Below are 11,571 nucleotides of genomic sequence, written 5' to 3'. Positions count from 1 at the left end.
TTTCCAGACACTCAGCATCTTCCAATTGTGTGTAGTTCAGGTCTTTGCTTTCAGGAATGTTTTCACGTGTTCTAAACAGACGACAAAGTGACGCAAAACGTCCCCCCTGGACAACCACCGGACCGTGTTGTGTAGCAGGAGATCAGAATATTCGCTTTCAACTTCATCAAGCAATGCACGGAACTGACGGTGGATCATTTCCATCAGCCACTTGTTTAGCGGTCCGCTAAAAGTAAAAAAAAAACAAGCCCTGCTGGTAGAAACATGTGTCGTAAGCTATGACGCAAGTCTCCGTTGACAGAAATGTTGAAGTTTAATATTGTACTGACCAAGCTGGACAGTCACCCAGCCTGGGCAGCAGCAGCCAGATCGCTTATCGAGAGGCTTCTTTGCAGAGCTGTCCGTGCCTCACACACCGCACAACCCTGGACAGGCTCAGAGATAAATTAAGAGCAGCAGAGACATAATTTCCTTAGTAGTGATAAGTGCATTTATTCAAGCACTCACAAACAGCCCAAACAGCATGGGAGTCACTTCAGTTCACAACACTCTTACTCAACCCCTATATAGTGCACTATATAGTGCGGTCGCCATTTTGTAGTGCTGTCCGAATTTACAGTTCAAAAATCGTGTGCACTAGAAATTTCCCAGAATTCTCTACGAAAAACCAGTGTGGATCGATGCTCACTCGATCGGCGAATATTGTCCAGAATGCACTGCGTTTTTACCAGAATGTATTGCGTTTGAATTATTCAAAGATGGCGGACGGTTGCGCGAGAAAGAGGACTTAAAAATGTAAGTATATTTAAAAGTATCAAGTATCTGTTGTAAAATATATTTGTAAATACGTAAGATGATGTGTTTAATATGTTATATTCCTCAATCGACAACCTACAATGTTTTGAAGCTCATCAATTTCGGTAATGCTAAAGCCAACGCTAACGCGAATTAGAATCGAAGGCTAAAAACAAACGCTGTTGATAGTACATCAAAAAGCAGGGAGTTCTAACCGTAGTCATAAGTTATTAACACATTTTTAAAATGTGTTTATATATGTAGGGACTGACGAGGATGAGGAAAATCTGATCCATCTGTGGATGGAGAAAGATAGCCTGTTTGTCTTCAGTCAAGCTCGTGCCGGATGGGAGTGAGAGACACTTGATCAGATTTGTATTTATTTATCATTAAACTATAATCGTTGTCATGTTGGGGTAAAGGTTGTTATTGAAAGAGGAGAGGAGGAGAGAGCAAGAAGGGACAAAGAGTGACAGGAGAGTCTGTTAAGCTTACCTGAGTTTAAAATATTGTTCACAAAATGTAACGTCGTCGTTGTTTTTGCAATTTGTTTAATAAATGCAGGAACAAAAATGAATTATTTACATGTATTATTTAAATCGGAGCCATTTTTAACAATCTCAAAAGGATTTTCATATAAATATCAGATGTACATATTTACAATTTCGTTTTATATGTTAACATTTATTTTTATACATCTTAACAATAATCCTGGTCTTCTAGAGTCATGTGTGTCACAGTTGGAGCTGAAAGGAAAGCAGAGATCTGTCCTCGCAGACGGACGCCACTTTACCCGTCCCACTGGTTCCTGGTGTGGCTCAACATCTGTGGCTCCCAGCAGTCCCCTTCGCTGATGCACAGATTGTGCAGAACTGAACTGCAGGCAATGATTTTCATTGCAAAGGTTGGTTTTACTTCCAGTGCCCCCAGAAATATTGCTCTCCTCCTCATCTTCATAATGCCAAATCCTCTCTCCACCACAGAGCATGCCTTGGCGTGGTGCTGGTTGTAATGGGCCTGAACCGCATTCCTCATGGGTTCCCTGTAGGGTGTCAGCAGCGTGATGGGATGAGCAATGCAGGGATACCCACCATCACCCAAAAGGATCCTTCAGGTGGGTATGTTTGATTTACATAAATTGGGCTTTTACGTAGAACCTGTGAATTATGGATTGATCCTTGATTCCCAACAAAAACATCTATAAATTTGGCATTAGAATCACATACAGCCTGCAGTTGAATTGAATAAAAAAGCTTCCTGTTAAAATAACAAGCTACATTTTCTTTTAGGATCTTTATTCTTCAGTGGCAGCCATCGATGTTCCCCACAACCTTTTGGAAGGTGGAAGACCAAGCAAGCTGCTATAAAACCAGAGGCGACTAATGGTAGTTCATTCCCACTGGGAAGCTGGGTGACCCTGCTCATCAGCTGGAGGATGCGGTCTGCCGTCCTGTGGACAACGTCGCTCACAGTGGACCGTGGCATGTCAAAGGCCCTGGCTATCACACCTTAAGATGTTCCGCACGCCAGCCAGAAAAGAAATACCAAGACCTCAGTCTCTTGTCCCCCCAGAGTGTGAGGAACCCGAAGCTGCTCCACCAGATGCTTGATGGTCCTGTGGGTCAACCGAAAGTCTGGTCTTGTGTCGGACTGAGCGTCAGCGTAAAGGGCCAGGACAGAAACCTTTATGTTGGCAAAATAGTAGAGATGTGGAAGACCCTGTAAAATGGAACAATAATTATTTCATTGAGAAAATTAAATCTGATTGTTTGAATGTTTCATTTTATTTTGATGTCTTACATTTTAGTTTATGAAGTATTTATGAATGCTGGAAAATCTTGTGTTTTTTTTTTGGCTGGGTTTTTGGATTTTTATATAAATATTTAAAAATTAAAGTATTTTGGTTTTAAACAAGTGATATGGTTTGACTCTGAATAAAAAATACTAAACTTTGAACTCACAAGTGTTTCATGTAGTTAGACTATACAACTCATAATCCAGTATTGAAAAATAATGTTAAGTCTTACCCAGCAGACTGTGTAACCTTGAGCACAATTAGTAACAAATGCTTAAGTTCAACAAAAAAAAAAAAAAAATTAAAGTTTAACTCACAGGTTGTTCATGTCTGGCCAGGGCATCCAGAGGAAATCTTCTGAGACGTCTGCTTCTCCTTGCTGCCCTGTGATGCTGCATATCTGCTCGTTTTTGGTTTGATCTCACGAAAAACGGTTGAATTATTGCTAGGAACAGGGATAGATTCATATTCAAACCATTTTCAGTAAGGTGGAAGAAAAAACGACAGAAAAAAATTCCTCCTCGCAAGAGCCTGTTAATCTTTCAGCGGCACAAAAATAAATACTGCCATGGAGTAATAATATGGGGGTGTATTTATGAACGAATACATCAAATCTACATCATGTTTGTAATTTTATTATTTATAAATCTGCCACATTTTCCATGATCAGAACACAGCAGATTCATAAATAGTCTTCGTAAAATGTTCATATTTATTATGTTTTTACTCTGACAAATAGGTGTCATTCGCCGCGTTAAATAGAAGTGGTTTGCCTCCAGGCCAGGTCTTCTTTCTTTCTCTTTCGGCTTTTCCCATCAGGGGTCGCCACAGCAAATCATCCTTTTCCACCTCACTCTATCATGGACATCTTCTACTCTAACATTAGCCAACTTCATGTCCTCTGTTAAGACATCCATATATCTCCTCTTTGGCCGTCCTCTTGCCCTCCTGCCAGGCAGCTCCATCTCCAACATCCTTCTACCAATATATCCACTATCCCTCCTCTGAAAATGTCCAAACCATCTCAGTCTGGCTTCTCTGACTTTGTCGCTAACACAGGCAACATGACCCGTCCCTCTGATGTACTCGTTCCTTATCCTGTCTAACCTGGTCACTCCTAAGGAGAACCTCAACATCTTCATCTCCGCTACCTCCATCTCAGCCTCTTGTCTCTGTCTCACTGCTACCGTCTCTAACCCATAGAGCAGAGCTGGTCTCACCACTGTCTTGTACACCTTTCCTTTGAGTCTTGCTGGCACTCTTCTGTCACACAACACTCCTGACACTTTCCTCCACCCGCTCCAACCTGCCTGCACTCGCCTCTTCACCTCTTTTCCACACTCCCCATCACACTGAACTGTTGACCCCAAGTACTTAAACTCCTGCACCTTCTTTACCTCAGCCCCCTGTAACCTAACGCTTCCACCTTGATCCCTCTCGTTCAGACACATGTAATCTGTCTTACTACGACTGACCTTCATGCCTCTTCTTTCCAGAGCAAACCTCCACCTCTCTAGCTGTTCCTCCACCTGCTCTCTACTCTCACTGCAAATTACAATGTCATCCGCAAACATCATTGTCCAGGGAGATTCCTGTCTTACCTCGTCTGTCAGCCTGTCCATCAGCATAGCAAACAAAAAAGGACTCAAAGCTGATCCTTGGTGTAGTCCCACCTCCACCTTGAACTCCTCTGTCTGACCTACAGCACATCTCACCACCGTCATACTTCTCTCATACATGTCCTGAACTACTCTGACATACTTCTCTGCCACTCCAGACGACCTCATACAGTACCACAGCTCCTCCCTAGGCACCCTGTCATACGCCTTCTCTAAATCTACGAACACACAATGCAGCTCCTTCTGACCTTCTCTGTACTTTTCCATCAACATTCTCAAAGCAAAAATGGCATCAGTGGTGCTCTTACGGGGCATGAAACCATACTGCTGCTCACAAATCTCCACCTTCTTCCTAAGCCTGGCTTCCACTACTCTTTCCCACAGCTTCATTGTGTGGCTCATCAACTTTATTCCTCTATAGTTGCTGCAGTTCTGCGTGTCACCCTTGTTCTTAAAGATCGGAACCAGAACGCTTCTCCTCCATTCCTCAGGCATCTTCTCACTCTCTAAAATCCTATTGAACAACCTCGTTAGAAATTCCACTGCTGTCTCTCCTAAGCACTTCCATACCTCCACAGGTAGGTCATCAGGACCAACGGCCTTTCCGCTCTTCATCCTTTTCAGAGCCTTCCTAACCTCATCCTTTCCAATCTCTGCTACTTCCTGCTCCACAACAACCACATCTTCCTCCCTTCTTTCCCTGTCATTTTCCACGTTCATCAGCTCCTCAAAATACTCCTTCCATCTTTTCTGTACACTCTCCTGAGTTGTTAGCACCTTTCCATCTCTGTCCTTAATCACCCTTATCTGTTGCACGTTCTTCCCATCTCTGTCTCTCTGTCTGGCTAGCCTGTACAAGTCCTTTTCTCCTTCCTTTGTGTCTAACCTGTCATATAGCTCATCGTAAGCTTTCTGTTTGGCCTTTGCCACCTCTCTTTTCACTCTACGCTGCGCTTCCTTGTACTCCTGTCTACCTTCCTCAGTCCTTTCTACATCCCACTTCCTTTTAGCCAACCTCTTCCTCTGGACGCATTCCTGTACTTCCTCATTCCACCACCAAGTGTCTTTACCGTCTTTCCTCTTTCCAGATGACACACCTAGCACCTTCCTACCTGTTTCCCTGATAATTTCTGCTGTAGTTTCCCAGTCATCTGGAAGCTCATCCTGACCACCTAGGACCTGTCTCAACTTCTGCCTAAATTCCTCACAAGTTTCTTCATTCTGTAGCTTCCACCACTTGGTCTTCTTTTCTGTTTTCCCTCTCTTCTTCTTCCTGACCTCCAGAGTCATCTTACACACCACCATGCGGTGCTGTCTGGCTACACTCTCTCCTACCACCACTTTGCAGTCAATAACCTCTCTCAAATGACCTTGTCTGCATAGGATGTAGTCCACCTGAGTACTCCTACCTCCACTTCTGTATGTCACTCTATGTTCCTCTCTCTTCTGGGAGTAAGTGTTGACTACAGCCATTTCCATCCTCTTCGCAAAGTCCACCACCATCTGTCCCTCCAGATTCCTTTCCTTCACACCAAACCTGCCCATCACCTCCTCATCACCTCTATTGCCCTCACCAACATGTCCATTAAAGTCTGCTCCAATAACAACTCTCTCTCCTCTGGGGATACTCTCTATGACCTCATCCAACTCACTCCAGAATCTCTCCTTCACTTCTAACTCACAGCCAACCTGTGGCGCATACCCACTGACTACATTCACCATCACCACTTCAATTTCTAACTTTAGGCTCATCATCCTGTCTGAGACTCTTTTCACCTCTAGAACACTGTTTACAAACTCCCCCTTCAGAATCACACCTACCCCGTTTCTCTTCCTATCAACACCATGATAGAACAGTTTGTATCCTCCTCCAATACTACGTGCCTTGCTGCCCTTCCACCTTGTCTCCTGCACACACAGTACATCTACCTTCCTTCTCTCCATCATGTCTGCCAGCTCTCTGCCTTTCCCTGTCATTGTGCCAACGTTAAGATTCCCTATAAACACCCTCTCAAACACCCATACACGCACACACATTTTACAAGGAAGGTGGGACCTGGGTCCATCTGTCCCCTACCCCTTCCCTGGTGGGGGGTGCGGGGTGCGGGTGGGTGGTGGTGGGGTGCTCGTCTGGGGCTGTGGGCGTCCCTCTCCGGTGGGGCCCTGCGTTGGGCTCTTCCGGCGCGGCGGGGGGGCTGCTTTCCTGGCTGGGCTGGGGCGGCGCTCTCTTTCCCTCCGCGCCTCCCTGCTCTCTGGCTCTGGGGGCCTCGCGGCGGTCCTGCTGGCCCTGGCCTGGGTGGCGGTCTTGGTCGCCCGGGGGGCGGTTCTTCCCTGCCTGTTCCCGTATGGCGTTGGGGGAATTCCGGCTGCCGCTGCTGCTGCGGCGGGGATCTGGGTGTGGGGGTGGCTGGGCGCTCCTCCTCCTTCTTTTCACATTCCACCATCCATTTTAGAAGAACATAAACACTCACCTGAGCACAGGTGTTAGCTCACCTTTGCACTAATAGTTTGCATGATTGAATGAATGAAAGATTTCACACTAGTTGGTTTAAAGGCATAGGTATGCGTTCGTGAACACTATCTGTTTTGTGTACATGTTGACATGTGGACATTTTTGCAGCTAGCAGGTGTATTGATAATATTTGAGTGTATGTGAACAGGCCCCGCCCTTTTTGTACTACATTTGAACCGTACCGTAACGATAAACAACCAGTAAACCTGTCTGCTCTATGCTGCTTCATGGTCTTACCCCCCTTCCCCTTCTATTATCACCCTCCTACCCCCCCCTCTCTCTAATGTCCCTCTCTCTCTTCTTTCCTTTTCCGTCCGGTCCAACACCAAAGATTTTCAAACATGATTGAAATTAATAAAGTTTGGCCTCAATTACAAAAGGGGTTTATTCAGACATACCTTTGGTTTGTCTGAAGATGAATAACCCCTCTTGTTAAAATAAAATATGTCCAACACAAGAGGCCCTCAGCTCTCATCTGTTTGCCTAGCTGTTGGACAGGACAAGTTAAAAAAAAAAAAAAAAGATTCCCTATTCTCAAACCTATGTTCCTGCCTTTTCCCTTCTCTCTTTGGCCACGGACCCTTCTGCCTCCCCTCTTTCTTCGACCAACAGTAGTCAAATTTCCACCGACACCCTGTAGGTTAACAGCATCGGTGGCGGTCGTTGTTAACCCGGGCGTCGACCGATCCGGTATGTCTAAAGTGTTGTGGATGATTCGCATGGTTATTTTGGCAATTTTTACGCCGGATGCCCTTCCTGACGCAACCCTCTCTATTTATCCGGGCTTGGGACCGGCACAGAGGCAACTGGCTTGCAACTCCTGTGGCTAGTTTGCCTCCAGGCCAGGTGGTGGCGGTAATGCGCCACTTTGTTTTCGTGTCAAGCGCCTTATGAACAACACCCGAAAGAGAAAACTAGTGAGCACGGGTGTCCACACCATATGGCAGCACACATAGTAGTTAAATTCCCCCCTCGCTGGCCTGGGACATCCTCCTTCGCTAGTCAAGTTCTAGTTTCACCTGACTGTCAATTGCTGTAATAAATGTATCAAATGTTCCAAGTGATTCATATATCATATTCATGGTATTATGTTCTTCACTGATTTTGACTGTTGAACAGACTGTTGTGCATGTGATGACTTACACAATGAAATGATGCTGACTCATTTTGGAGTGAACAACCATTAGACTGAGAATCAACAATCAGTTTAGATCAACAAGATCTATTCACTTGGAATCTGTGCTAAATGAAGGCTACCTGTACTTAATCATTTGAAAGATGTACTGAGACATTGAATCATGTACTAAGACATTTGCAATTTGATGAAACTAATGAGAAATGCCATTCTGTTGTGAACAGTTGCAGAGTGGTTTGGAGGTTTGTCCATGTTGTCTTGAGAATGTAATTTCTGTTACAAGAAAAATTAGAAAAACTGTAAAAAAAAATTGTAATCAAAACAAATATTTCTTGTGAGAAGTGAATCAATATGACTAAAGGCTTTGCTATAGAAAAGCTTCATCCCTAACATTGTGATGACATTGGACCTCAGGTATGATATCTATTTTTCTAGCAAGGTTAAAAGTACTCAGGATTTGCACAGAAATATTTATTTTTCATAAATCATGCTCTTTTTTATACAGATATTTGTAAAAGTACGGACGTTTAAATATTCTATTTTGTTCAATAAATTTATCCAATAGCAAATGTTTCTTTTTTTAATTCTATGAATAAATATGGGGGTACCTTTTGCTGCCACCAGGGGGTAATATAATCCCATTTTCATATCGTTCCAAATATTGAACTGCAGTTGGTGTTTTTGAATTTAGCCATGGTCAGCTGCAGACAGTTAGACACTAAGTTTCATTGACTATTGCAGCAAAATCACAGACTGATTCATAACTATTGCATAGATTTATCTAACTTTAGTGAATATTAGGCAATCTTATTACTAAAATGAAGCTTAGCCAACCTGATTTTTTTCATCTGCTCTTTTAGAACATATTTGGGTTTCTACAGAAGAAAAAAATCTCAATTTAAATCCAGAAAGAGCTTAACTTTTTTTTTTATCTCTTTTTTATGACAAAAAATTTTTCAGTCTTAAATTTAGACACAGTTTTCATAGTTTAGATGCAATTATTGACCTTTGAGGAGCCCTGCAGATAAATTGAATCATTTTATTTGCTGATTAGGCAGTAGATTTTTATTCAAATTTGCAGAACTAAAGAAAGCAAAGTGGAACATCAGTTTTGCTTTGTTGGTGGAAACATCAGATGCAAAGATGCAGCAAAACTTCTGACTGGTTTGGTCAAAATAATAACAATCAGGGCCGGCCCTGGTCTTCCGGGGGCCCTAAGCGAAATTTAATTTGTGGGCCCTCTAACTGATCAGCAGCACCAACAAAACGCAACTGTTGTTGTAATATAAATGAGACATTTTGTGAATGTATTATTGTTGCTGCTGAAGAATTGAATACGTTTATTGCTTGCATGTTGGATGCACAATAAGTGATGCCAAACCAATTTTAAAAGTGAAAAGAAAAAAAATATGAATGACAAATGTATATATATATATATATATATATATATATATATATTTTTTTTTTTTTTTCAATGTAACATTAGGCACTTAACAAATGACATTCACAAAACTCCAACTTATTAAAAACAGCAACTTTATAAAAAATCAAATAACGATAAAACAATCCAAAAAAAAGAATAACAGCTCAATGAGCTTAATAAGAATGGTGGTCTCAGGTTTATTCTTCCATCCATCTACGGCAGTGTTTTGAAACCTAAACAAACCAAACCAGTTCCACCTGAGTCGTTAACCGCTGAAAGAGACGACCATTTGGAGAGGGAGTCACTGACTCCCCAACCCCCAGCTGAGGACAAAGGACTATTAACGACCCAAAACTACGTAGGCTAAGTGGACAACACCTCCAGTTTTAGGTCTGACTCCTCCCCCATGAGGGCATATATACCAGCTCTTAGACCAGCTATTTCAGAATTGACAAAGCCTCTTGGATAAGAGGCAAAACGTCTTCCAACTTTAAAACCAAGTCCAGATGACATCCCCTAAAACTACTACAATGGAACCAACCTGGGTGAATGAGAGTCTTCATAGACAAGCTCAATGATGGGGATTTTGGAAAGTCAGAGTCTTTATCAGTCTGAAAAGGACCTTGCACCAAATCCATTCTTTCTGGATCAGAGAGTGTGGTTGGTCATTCAGCTGGATCAATTGGATTTGAGGTTGGTGGAATTTTGGATCCAGTCAGCTCCTCTTCCATACACGCCTCTCTTGGAGCCTCTGGAACATAAGAGACATAACATCAACAAAAGCAAACAGTGAAAAGTTGCTGTGATGCTAGAAGCAGAATGTTGGAAAGAAGTGCCTTCACTTTTGTTTGTGTGCGCGCACATGTATGACTTGCTTTGAAGTAATAATGAAACAATAAGTTTGATTTAGGTTCCATATTGGGTAGATTTGAACTTACCAGCAGCAGCATCAACGTTTTCTCTTTTAATCGAAGATGTGGTGACAGGAGTTTCTTCTGCAGCTAAAAAAACAATAATTATTATTATACAATAAGCAATGATAAAGCTAATAAAATAACTATAGCAGACTACTACTAATAGTTTAGTGGCTCATTTAAAATCTGTGTGCAGGTTTTTCACAATTTCATGATCTTTTTATATATTAATGAGAGATTTATTGTCTGATTGCATATTTGCACAAGGTCATATTTATTTATTTAATTATGAACAACTTGGGACTCCATACTCTTCAGCTGCGTATTATGAAAAAAAGGGCTTATGCAGACATTGTTTTTTAAATTACTTTACAAGCTATTAAAATGACCTGAGATTCCATCTTCAGTGAAGTCAGGAACATCTTGGGATGTGGACGCTGCACCACCTCCAATACTTTTTAATACTTTTTGAGAGCAGAAGAAACTGTCGGCTGAGACGGAACTGTGCAAAACATCATTATGTAAAACCAAAACTGCAAAATACAAATAAGAAAAAATGTACCCATTTATAAATAATAAATGTGAACAATAATTTGAGTATAAGTGGAAATATAAGCACTTATACACTTCTTTGTCTATTATTTTGTATGTTCATAATTTGAAAATGAGTACATTTCTTTTGTTTGTCATTTATAAATTAGAACCTTTATTTTCTATTTGTATCTGGCAGTTTTGATTCTCCATATTTCATGCCAATGCAAGATTTTAAGGCACATTGTTGAAAAAGTCAGACTACCTGACCTGCTATAACAGATAAACAGCAGTTTTTATACTGACATAACCAGAAAATGCAGAACGCACTTATGTGTTAGCAAAACAATTACACAATATTATAACGTGAGTTAAAACATTTATCAGCCATCGCCGTTGTCATTGTTTACTCTTCTCTACTCTTCGCCGTTTTGGAAGGTCATGTCCGACCTCATCTTGGAAACTTGGGTATCAGAATTATTTTTCGAGATTTCCATTGGAAATTTACGACAGGGGTCGTTTGTGCAAACTTCACCTGGGTTTGATTAGTATTTACGTAAATTGCGCAGCTGCACAGAAATACTGGATAATGTAAAAATTATGGCCCCAACATCCTCCAAACTTACCTTGTGATTGATGTAGTTCTTCATCTTTTTTCAGCTCCTGATGGATAAAGTCTCTGTGGCATGATGTTCTCTTGTTGTCACTTTGATCAGAGGGACAAATTTCTTTTCCCCAACTTTATTGAAACAAAATGCGCTCGTAAATGCACACTGTGCCAGGCTCAGATGCAGTGATGTTGACCGATCGTTGAAGAGTGGCTTAACGTCATTATCTGGGTTGCCAG

The 11,571-nt window shown here is 41.9% G+C and overlaps 2 long non-coding RNA genes across 2 annotated transcripts; one reads left to right on the top strand and one right to left on the bottom strand.

The window, feature by feature from the left end:
• The first annotated feature begins 1,209 nt into the window (after positions 1-1,209).
• On the top strand, positions 1,210-2,186 carry LOC144993235 (uncharacterized). The gene is made up of 3 exons (XR_013657055.1): positions 1,210-1,699; positions 1,779-1,909; positions 2,085-2,186. It is a non-coding gene; the product is annotated as an uncharacterized LOC144993235 (long non-coding RNA).
• A 7,722-nt stretch (positions 2,187-9,908) lies between these two features.
• Positions 9,909-11,050, bottom strand: LOC144993224 (uncharacterized). The gene is made up of 3 exons (XR_013657054.1): positions 10,583-11,050; positions 10,218-10,280; positions 9,909-10,030 (listed from the first exon to the last, which is right to left on the bottom strand). It is a non-coding gene; the product is annotated as an uncharacterized LOC144993224 (long non-coding RNA).
• Between the last annotated feature and the right edge of the window lie 521 nt (positions 11,051-11,571).

The sequence above is a fragment of the Oryzias latipes genome, chromosome 1, assembly GCF_053564925.1.
Source record: "Oryzias latipes strain Hd-rR chromosome 1, Olatipes_Hd-rR_3.1".
NCBI classification, from domain to species: domain Eukaryota; kingdom Metazoa; phylum Chordata; class Actinopteri; order Beloniformes; family Adrianichthyidae; genus Oryzias; species Oryzias latipes.
This window is presented reverse-complemented; position numbering and strand designations above follow the sequence as displayed.